Source organism: Phodopus roborovskii, unplaced genomic scaffold (assembly GCF_943737965.1).
Source record: "Phodopus roborovskii unplaced genomic scaffold, PHOROB, whole genome shotgun sequence".
Classification (NCBI taxonomy): Eukaryota; Metazoa; Chordata; class Mammalia; order Rodentia; family Cricetidae; genus Phodopus; species Phodopus roborovskii.
Window position 1 is genome coordinate 816,202 of NW_026125865.1, and position 10,541 is coordinate 826,742.

The 10,541-nt window shown below is 34.5% G+C and overlaps 1 pseudogene; it reads right to left on the reverse strand.

Moving 5' to 3' along the window:
* Positions 1-537: 537 nt before the first annotated feature.
* On the reverse strand, positions 538-6,306 carry LOC127217864 (adenylosuccinate lyase-like; annotated as a pseudogene).
* Between the last annotated feature and the right edge of the window lie 4,235 nt (positions 6,307-10,541).

Genomic DNA, 10,541 nt, shown 5'->3' on the forward strand with positions numbered 1-10,541 from the left:
GCAACACTAATGGGAATTAAGGGTCTATTTAAAAAATAAAGAAAATAAAGAAAAAATAGAGGACATGAAGTTGGATGGTAATGTGTTGGGGAGGATGGAGAGATTGGAAGGATGAAATGTAGGTAAATATGATCATATTTCATTGTATATGGGAGGTTTTAGAGGAAGGAAATGATGTAATTATACTATAATATAAAAAATAAAGCAATAATTAAAATTACACCCCCACAAAGCTTTCATTTTTGGTTTTATACTTTTTAAATATATATATGTAATTTATATCATTTTTAACCTACATTTCTTCCCCATACCACTTTTCCCTTGCCTACCCCTGCTCTCCCTCAATGTTATGCCCCTTTCTTCTTTATTATTTTTTAAACACACACACAAATAACTATAACATGCTGAATCAATTTAGCCATATATATGTATATATACATATATAGATAGATATGTATATACTGTATATACATATATACATATACACATACACAAACACACAGAAGCTGTCTCTAGTAGGTACATGATAAGGGTCCATCAGATGACAGGCCAGGGGTTCTACTTGTATGGCATCAAACTCCAGCCAATCTACTGTTTCTCAAAGGGCTCCTCTATCTCCTTCAGGTTCATCAGGAGGCTAATATCCATGCAAATCTTGTGTACTGTTGTCCCTTAGCTAGCCAGTGCAGACAGCATTTCAATGCCCACTTTTCATTTATAGGCCTGTCCTGTGACGATGAAAGTTCTCTTAAACCCTGCCTTTCCTGTCACCATCTTGTTCAGGTGCTCTGCTTTCCAGTGATCTCCCTCAAAAAGCTGCAGATATTTGAGTGCCAGGGGTGTCCTTCACTCTCCAGAAATACAGCTCATCACAGAAACACTTCAAGTTCTGGAGATCCCTGCAGAGATTTTGAATCCAAAGACAGCAGCGTTTCCCATCCGTGGTAGGCTGAACAGGCTGGAAATATGTGAAATGTAAAGTGAGTAGATCAGCACATTTCTTAGCAAAGTAAGCAAGGCTAGAGATCACTCTAGCAAGCTTTGGCAAAAGCAGATCAAATGTATTTCTCAGAATAATCAGGTCTGTATTGTCTCCAACGTAACACGAGGAGGCACCAAATGAATGATGCCCGCAGCTTTCAGACAGCAGTTGCCTATTATGAGCCATCACACCATGCTGCAGATGTTTCTCTTTAGCTGTCATTTGGAAGTCAATATTGTTCAGGTTTGACTTCATCTCCTGCATCTGTTTATCTGTGATAGGCAAACCCAGGGTCTGCTCTGCCTCCATCAGCCACAGCCACAGTCACAGCTGCCACCACATCTAGAACTTATACTTGTCACCGAACAAAAACACATCTCCAGGCTGGCATAGCGGGCTACCAGTGGAGAATTGTACTTTTAAGGACTGCCAGGATCACCTGCTGCAGACCCAGCCACTGACAATTCTATTTCCTAATTATTTTGTTAATAAAAACTAGGCTCCTCGAAACCATAATCCAAATCTTAGATGATGGAACATGCCCCCACTTCTTATTTATTATCTGCTTATTTATCAGTGTCAGTAGGTAGTTATGTCTATTTGAAAATAGATTCTGCAATATAGTCCTAGTGGAAATCAATATACAGATTCACAAAAATCCCTAAAAAAGAAATACCTTAAAATCCAACTATAATACTCCTGATATGTATTTGAAGGAGTCTAAGTCAATATACCACTGAGATGCTTGCTCATATATGTATAGAGAATTAACCTATGTGTTGTTCACTTATACAATAGATTGAAAAATGTGTTATATACACTCAATGGAGTTTTATTCAGCCATAAGTAAGAAAGAAATTATGTCATTTTCCAGATGATAGTTCGTCATGTTAAATTGAAATAGTCCAGGATCAGAAAGATAAATATCAAGTCTTCCACATCTTCTTTCATATAAGTGTGTGTGTGACATTAAAGTGTAAGAAAGACTATGTAAGAGTAGAAATAAGTTTAAAAGAATAAAGGAACAAGGATAATAATTACTGTGGACAAGAAAGACAAACTAACTGCAGTTTTTCTCTCATATATGAACCTATATTTAACAATGTATGTATGTTTTTATGTGATATGAAAGTAGGAGGAGGAATATTTAGGTGTTGGAAGGGTACAAGAGAAGGAGCAATGGGGCAGGGTAAGAAAACAAATATCTAAGCATGATTATCTTTCTATCTATATGTATATACATATGAAAATGTCATAATGAAATCCATTGTTTATATGCCAAATAAAGATATTAATAAAAAATAAAATGGAAGTTCTAGTCCGCTTATGTTGAAACTGTGCCTAGCAGGCATGTTTACAGCAGCAACAAAAAAGAAGTTCAACTATACTGGCTTAAATAAGGAGTGTCTTCATTTCCCTGTTGCTAGACTAACTCATTCATACTAGGGTCAGATACAATGACCTTGTCCACAATATGGCTGTTTTGATGCTAGCCATAATATTCAAATTTGTGGCAGAAAATTAAAGCATTCTCAGAAATATCTATAAAAATTTCTTATAGTTAATGACCAGAACTGGTCATATGGCCATCCCTAGATGCAAAGGGAGCAAGGACACTGAGCTGGATGTATCACTGCCTTGAATAAAATCAAACATCTGCTTGCAAGGAAAAATGAGAAACAGATGCTGTGTTAGAAGCTAATGTGTCTGCTACCTGTTGTCTCAGGCTATAACACGTAACTTAGTCTTTGTGCAGATTAATCCCAGGCATTGAATGTCTCTTTGAGGATGTGTCAGGTATAACTTCAAGAAGTATCAAAGGATTCAGTTAGTTGGTAGACTAATCTGTTTGATAGTATTGATTTTTTTTTTTTTGTGTAATCACATCCAGGTGAACCTGGATTAGACTTAATAGCAGGCTTCTAAGAATGTGATGAAAGTCCTGGGAAATCATGAGGTTACCAACAATTGTGGTTTCCTTTTGCTGCTAGAGTCTCTTTAATCACTTTCTAGTTCTCAGACTTAGATAAAACTAATTTCAGATTAGGTTCATTTGGCAAAGAATAAGAGCACAGCCTTTGCTCAGTAATATGAAAGGAACTGAGACAGCCCATTCAAGCAGGTTACAAGCATTTGAATCATGCTAATGTGGACTTGGAAGCAGAATTTTGAAAAATTAAGCCTCAAAATGTATATAGCCCAACCAGTACAAAAAGACATGCTAGTGTCTCTGCATGAAAGAATTACAGAAACAGAGGGCCTAAGCTAGTATCTATACTTCTGAACCAGATAAATTGTGAAATAGCAAATGTGATCTGTTTCCAGTTGTTAGATTTCAGGGATAATTTGTTAAGCACTAAAAATAACATTTCTGAAGTAAATGATGGACATGCTCAAAAGATCATGTAAACTTTCCACTATTTGTACTGACAAGCTATAATTTAAGTATTTTCTATGCTGCTTTCCTCCAACGGTAGAGGAAGAGCTTTCTAATATTCAGGTTAAAGCAGTCTAAAAATAAGACCGAATCCTTCACAGGTGAATGAGCTCCCCTTCTCTAGAGGCACTTAGGCAGAAACCATGTAAACATGTTAGTTTTTGTGGTAAAGCTTCAGACATCAAATGACTAGATGAACTAGATTAGCGCTCATCACTCATATGAAATAACATTTATATATCACACTAGAAATAAATAACAAGACTATTATGAACCAAAATGACCACTTTACACAGGTTTTACCCGACCGTTCTTAGTGCACTTAACAGCTATAATTCATCTGTGGCACAATAGTGAGCCTTGTTCCTCTTATTAGAATGCCCAACATGAAGTGGCTTAAGATTTTTCATACTAAGATTCTTGGAAGTAATGATTTTGGTAATACAATTGCCAGAAAAGAAATGTCAGCATAACCTAACACTGAGAGAAAACAAATTCTCAGCTCCACATTGTATCAGAAACTCTGAAAGAATCTAGAAATATTTGTTCCGCCAAACAAAATGAGCCTAAACATTCACAATGTATTTTATGGTTAGAATGCTTGGATAATAATTTTGTGTCTCTAGAGCTCAGCTCCATAATTGATAAAAGTAACTGATAAGAGTTCTCCAGGGTATAATGAGATATTGACATAATCTTTGTGTGCATAACACAGAGTAGGCATTCAATTACTGTTAGTTTGATTCTTACCCATAAAAGAGAACTTAATTTATAATAAATGAATTACAGTTTAGAAGTTGCATAAAATTATGGAGTAAATGTTATAATTTCATTTCCTAAAGATTATCATTTTCAATGTATTATACTGTCTATGATTTTAGTCTATTTTTATACTTCATGGAATAAATGAATGACTTAAACAGCTTCTAATTGTGAATAATGGCTATACATTGCCAACTCTTCATTATATGCTTGAATATCTACTTCATGGATAATTATCAGCAAATTAAAATCTCCATATGGTTTCTCTCTGTCACATGTGCTGCCTTTCTCTGCTATCAATTAATATTTTAGTGGGAATTAAAATTTGTTTTTATATTGTCCCAAAGGAAAAAATGCCAAGAGTTCAGTTCCCACATTCCAGAAAACACTAGAAATTGGACTCAGATTATTTAAGGGTTTATCCCTATTCATGAATACAGGGCTTATAAAGATAATCCTGTGTTTAAAGGCATTATTTAAGAAAAAGGTGAATCACATACACTTTACAAAGGGATTTAATTTATGTATACTGAGGATTGCAGAACAGATCAGGTCAATTTGACTCATTTAACAAGTTATTCTATAATATCGAGATATTATATCATATTCACTAAATTCAAGACATCTAAAATGTTGAAATGAAATAGTGAATATGATTCCAGCTTAGTATACAATGATTCTGTGGTTATGTGGTAAGAATAAGCAAAGTATGATAAAGACACTGGCAGAATTAGTCTTATGTCTCAAAGACCTTGAAATTCTGAAATTCTGAGTAAGATGGCAGACTAGAGACTGCCGCTGTGTGTACTAATGAACATCCAGAACAAGAAAAAAATATATTATATCCCCAAAAACAGAAATAGAAAATGGTTCAGAACTCCATGAAGGAAGTGAAGGGATATTGCAAAAAAGTAGGGGGAAAAAAAAGAATGGTGCACAGATGTAAACTGAACACAGGCTTAGCTAAATAGTTCATCGATAGAGAGAAGGAATCCAGAAGCCATTTCCAAGAGACAAACCAGAAAAAAGTTGGGCAGTCCTGCCATCAGGATAAGCCCTTAGCCCTATCAGTCCTTAAATTCAGCTATGGATTTTTGATGAAACAGTGATTTCTCCAGATGACAGGGCACCATTGGTGAAGGGCACCATTTTGTCACATTATATTGTCTGGCCTGAAGCCAATGGTTGGATCAAATCTAGAACTACCTATCTGTTTTTTCTCCACTATCCCAGAACCCAAAGATTCTGAAATTCCAAAATTGTACATGGTATCCACAGCTTCATCCTTCCAACAAGATGAGTAATACTCAGGTTGTCTTGAAAGTATGAAGACTGGTTCTCTGCTAGTACCCATCTGGTTGCTGGGGTTACTTCTCACATGTTCAGTGCATTTGGAAGTCATCTTTCAGCTAAAATTGGAGTACTGTCTGGAAAGACATAGGAATTGGGAAAACAATCTGTCTACTAAGTATAATGCAAATATTAAAAGTGTAGTCAGTAGAGGCCCCTGGTACACAAAGGAAAACAACTATAGTGAAAACGATTGGCAGACATGAAAACTCAACAAGAGCATAAAACAAAGAGAATCAAGAGTCTACAAATTCAATTGATCCTGTCATCATGAGTAGAATGGGCCATAGTAATTAATTTTATAATATGTAAATGTATGAATGTTTTGCCTGCATATATGTTTGTTCACCATGGAATACTAGAGTCACAGTGACTGTGAAGTGGCATATGGGTGCTGGGAATTGAGCCTGAGTCCTCTGGAAGCACATTAACTGCTGAGTAATTTCTCCAGGCTCCATTTTCAATTTTTGAGGACCCACAAAGTAGCTGTCTCAGTACATTATGTTTTCAAAATTTCTTTTAATTTCCCATGCCTTTATATGTTCAATAGGATTTTATTTCATTCTTTTTAATTATTTCTTTTAGAATGTTGATATGTTCTTTTATTCCTTCATATATTGATCTATTTTTGCTTACAAAATATTGGGCAATATTTCCTCCCTTCCATTTCTCCTCCTTCCCAACTTATATTCATTTACTATTTTGACCTTATTTTTAAAATTTCACATCTTTCTTTTATTCCTTTCCTTACTTTTACCCGATTGTGTTTAGCCATTTTGCACTATTTGCACTTTTCACCATATTATCTTTTCCCCTAATCTCTCACTGTTTTCTCCTCCTCTCTACATTCTTCTCCATTCTCTTATTTTTCCTTTTGTTTGATTAATTGTGTCGAATTGTGTATATCCTCTATCCTTTCCATTCCCATCTCTTTCCATCATTTTATTTATTTAATATTTCTATACCCTAAGCAATTTTAAACTCCACAGCACATTATATAGTACTTTGTCATTTTCAATTTTATGATCATTAGAGAGTAAACAGTAAAATTTTAAAGTAAAAATAAAAGGGATGAGCTAAGCATCAGGACTGAAAAATTCAGCACAAAAATTGAGGACCCGAATTAAAAAGATTTGAAATTGAAAACCTTGATGAGTCAAATAAAAACAACAATGATAAGTGTCATCAGTAGAATAGACCAAAGAGATTAAAGAATATCAGTGATGAAGGACAAAGCTCATAAAATATTACATTCAAATATAAGCACAGAAAATATATGAGCATGACCACAATGTTCATGAACTCTGGGATATGATTAAGAGATCAGAGATGTTGAAATAATAGATTTAATTAAGAGGTTAGAGATGTTGAAATAATAGATTTTAACTTTTACCATTCCATGGTATTTGATTTCTTTTGCCTATACATGTTGTCTACATTTTATTCTAAGGAATCTATTCACAACATTCTGCACACATTCCAAATTTTGTTTTAATATTTGGAAGTAACAGAGAAAGCTCAGTATGAACCATGTAATTTCTCATCATTTTTCCCTGTCTCTTTTCCTAGTCCTCTCCTACTTAGATTGCCCCTATAGTAAGAAACACTTTCCCTTTGAGATATTTTGCAGGACAATTTTGTCCCTTTCTTCTACCTTGTTTACTCCTATTCTTTCAGGATATTGGGACAAGTATAGTCCTTAATCTTTTTTGTGCTTTGAGACAGGGTCTTGCTATATTGCTCAGGCTAGAATTAACCTCACTACATATCCTATGCTACAGCCCAATTCATGATGTTTGGATGCATTTTCAGTCTACTTTTCAGGAAAAGTATAGACATGTTGGCTTCATTTATATAAAATGGTCATAATCTTATTCTGTATAAAGGTGAAATAATTATGTGATGATACTGGTTTCTTTTGTGGGATTGTTTTGGGAACTTACTGTAAGAAAGAAAAAGAGTACATTATTACGAAGAAATAAAAAGTTCATGTTGAACTTGATCTAATTTAATTTTAATAGTGGAAAGTTGAGAATACCTAACAAGGAGACATATCTGCAGAGAATTACTCTGATCTCTAAGTAAGGAGAAACGTTGGTAAGGTTAAGGAAGACACTTGTAGGAGACTAGAGCAATAGCCATGATAATAGGAGAATGTTTCTCTTAAGAATTACTTGCTTTGCGTATGTTTATATGCTAGGGGAATGACTGAGTTTAGAAGGAGATATGTAAAATATTGTGGAGAAAAAGGTGTATGGATTATACTATACACACTAGTGGTTAACTCCAAGTCATTAATTATGCATTGTTGTCACATTAAGGAAAGAAATAAAAGCACTTTTTTGGGGTCATTTAACTAAGAGCAAGTCCATAGTTGAATTCTCTACTTCATGATCCATGTGTTTTCTGTTTAATGTCTGCTGTATGACTATGAATCTGCACCTGTCTGACAGCTATCTTGTGAATTTGTTTGTCCCCATGTCTCTGTCCTTGTGTGTGTCTACACAGGGTGTTTCTGTCTGTTGTATGAGCACTATGTATCTGCTTGTATGAGTAATGTCTATCCCTAACAAAGGACTTCACTTTGTCTTTATTGAACAGCATGGAAAGTATCACATGCAGAAAGGATGGGATAAATTACAGAGCATTTTAACAGAGTTTTACAAGGGATTAAATCACCTCATCAGACCAACAAACATCATTGTTTATCAACCAATACCGATAAATGGTTGCTTTCCACCTTTGTGATAGGTTTGGGAATTGCTTTCGATTTCTGTGTTTTTGCTTTCAGCAAATGATACACATGCATTACTTTGAGCCAGGGTCATGGAAGAGTACTTAATTTAATATTGTAGCTATGTATTATCTTAGGTTGTAAATCTAGATTGCATGGAAATCTAAGGTAAGTAAGGTTGGTTGTTACATTGTTCTCTTTCTTAAAGGCAAGTTATACAGTTTGAATACACAGTAGACAATCAGTCTTAAGTCTTAAATTACCTTTAAGGTGTATTATTGATTTTGGTTGTGAGGTCCAGCATACGTTCCAGTCTTTTATAATATGAGATGTTTCCATAATATCACATTACTACAGAAAGGGGAATGAATAAGGTAAGCATTTTGAGGGGCTAGATGAGACAAACTCAGCTTGGAGATTTAGTTGTATATGGTCAATGTGAAACAGGAAACGTGGGAACTTATATTAATCATAAGTTAGAAAATCCTTGCTAGTTTCAATTCTTTTTCTAAAGCTAGAGAATGAAATTTGGTGGTGAGTTTGAATGGTACCAAAGTCACATATCTAAAGTAAATGAAGCTTAAAGATTGGAATGATAGCTGAGGAAAATTTCTTGGGGAGACTCTTCCAAGGAAAAAGTAAAATGATTAGTAAGTGACATTGAGAAAGGATACTAAGTATTTGTGGTAATAAATTTATATCCAAATGTCAGAGTGAGTTTCTGCAGAAAAGCTGGAATAAAAACAATGAACAGAACAAACATAGGGCTTAAATGCTTGGATTTCAGGAATTACCCCAATTGTGGAGAGCCTTTACCCCACAGGTCAGAATGAAATCATGAGAGCAAATAGCATGGCCTTGAATATCTGATTATATTACACCTTTGTCATCTTATCATTCTGATCTTCCTCAAATGCCCTGTTCAATAGCTATACAAGAATCCTCATAGTCTTGATGTTTTCTCTTGGTCACTTTCCAACCACTCAACTCCATCTTGCCTCTTGGTTATACATACTAATTTGTACATGTCAGAATTGAGCCCAGTTTCTCTGCCCTACTATAATATTTCACTGAAGTAGTTTTTCTTGAATAAATTTCCTTTTGTTGTTGCTTATTACCATTTTAATGAGTAGCATGATTTTTTTCTTTAAAATTTTCCAAAATGTTTAATATGGCACATAGACATTACACAATCTGTTTCAAATCTAGTTTGTCTATACTCAATTCTATTACACAATTATTCTGTTTTGATGGTAATGTAGACAGAATGTATTTTGGTCAAAATCTCTATGGTTGTTTGAGTGAGAATGTTCCTGTATGTTCCTGTATGGTGATGCCATTTGGGGAAATTTAGGAGATATAGACTTTTTGAAGGAAGTATGCCACTGGAAGCAAGCTTTGAGAATTTAAAGACTGTGTCAGTTTTACTCTTTCTCTGCATCATGATTGTAGTTCACAGCTTGCTCCTCCAGCAGCCATGTCTGCAGATTGCTGCTATGCTTCTACATCATCATAGACTTCAAACCCCTGGAACTAAATTCCCAAAATAAACTCATCCCTCCCCCATGAATTGTCTTGGTTATGGTATTTTATCACAGCAATATAAAGGTAATTAATAAACTTCCCTAATTTTCACTTTGCCACATTGTTTACTTTCACATATTTTTCCCTTGCATGGAATTCTTCTTATCTGTTTTGATGATCTCCCACCTGACTGTCAACATAATTTCTTCTTGGTCTACTACATATACCTACAGAGTTTGTCTATGAAAAAGTAATTAATTTGTAATTGTAAAGGTGAATAAAAGAAAAAGATGACTGTTACCTGTTAGTTTTGTAGTATGTCTCATTAGTGGATATGATGGATTTTTATACTTTCTCTATCTTTTGAAATGTAGATAAATGTCTTCAAGGGTTACAAACTCCCAGTCTCTAGCATATTTTCTTTTGGAATGTAAACACATATCTTCAAAGTTACTATTGGACCCCATCTAAAGGTGCAACCATTCAGGAATATGTGTAGTATCATTCTGGATATCGTTTACTATTCTTTTATAATAATTCAATTAGTTAAGCAAACATCTTCCTCAAATCCTAAATTAATTTATTATATAAATACTGTAGAATCTCAATTTAAATTTGCAGTACCTTGAAAGCTACCTATCTGCATGTACTTTTTGTGTTTACTCAGTAAATCAACGTTCTATCTGTACATTATTTGTAGAGACAGGTCTGTTTGATGATCAGAGTTATTTCTGTACCAATATAGCAGAGGT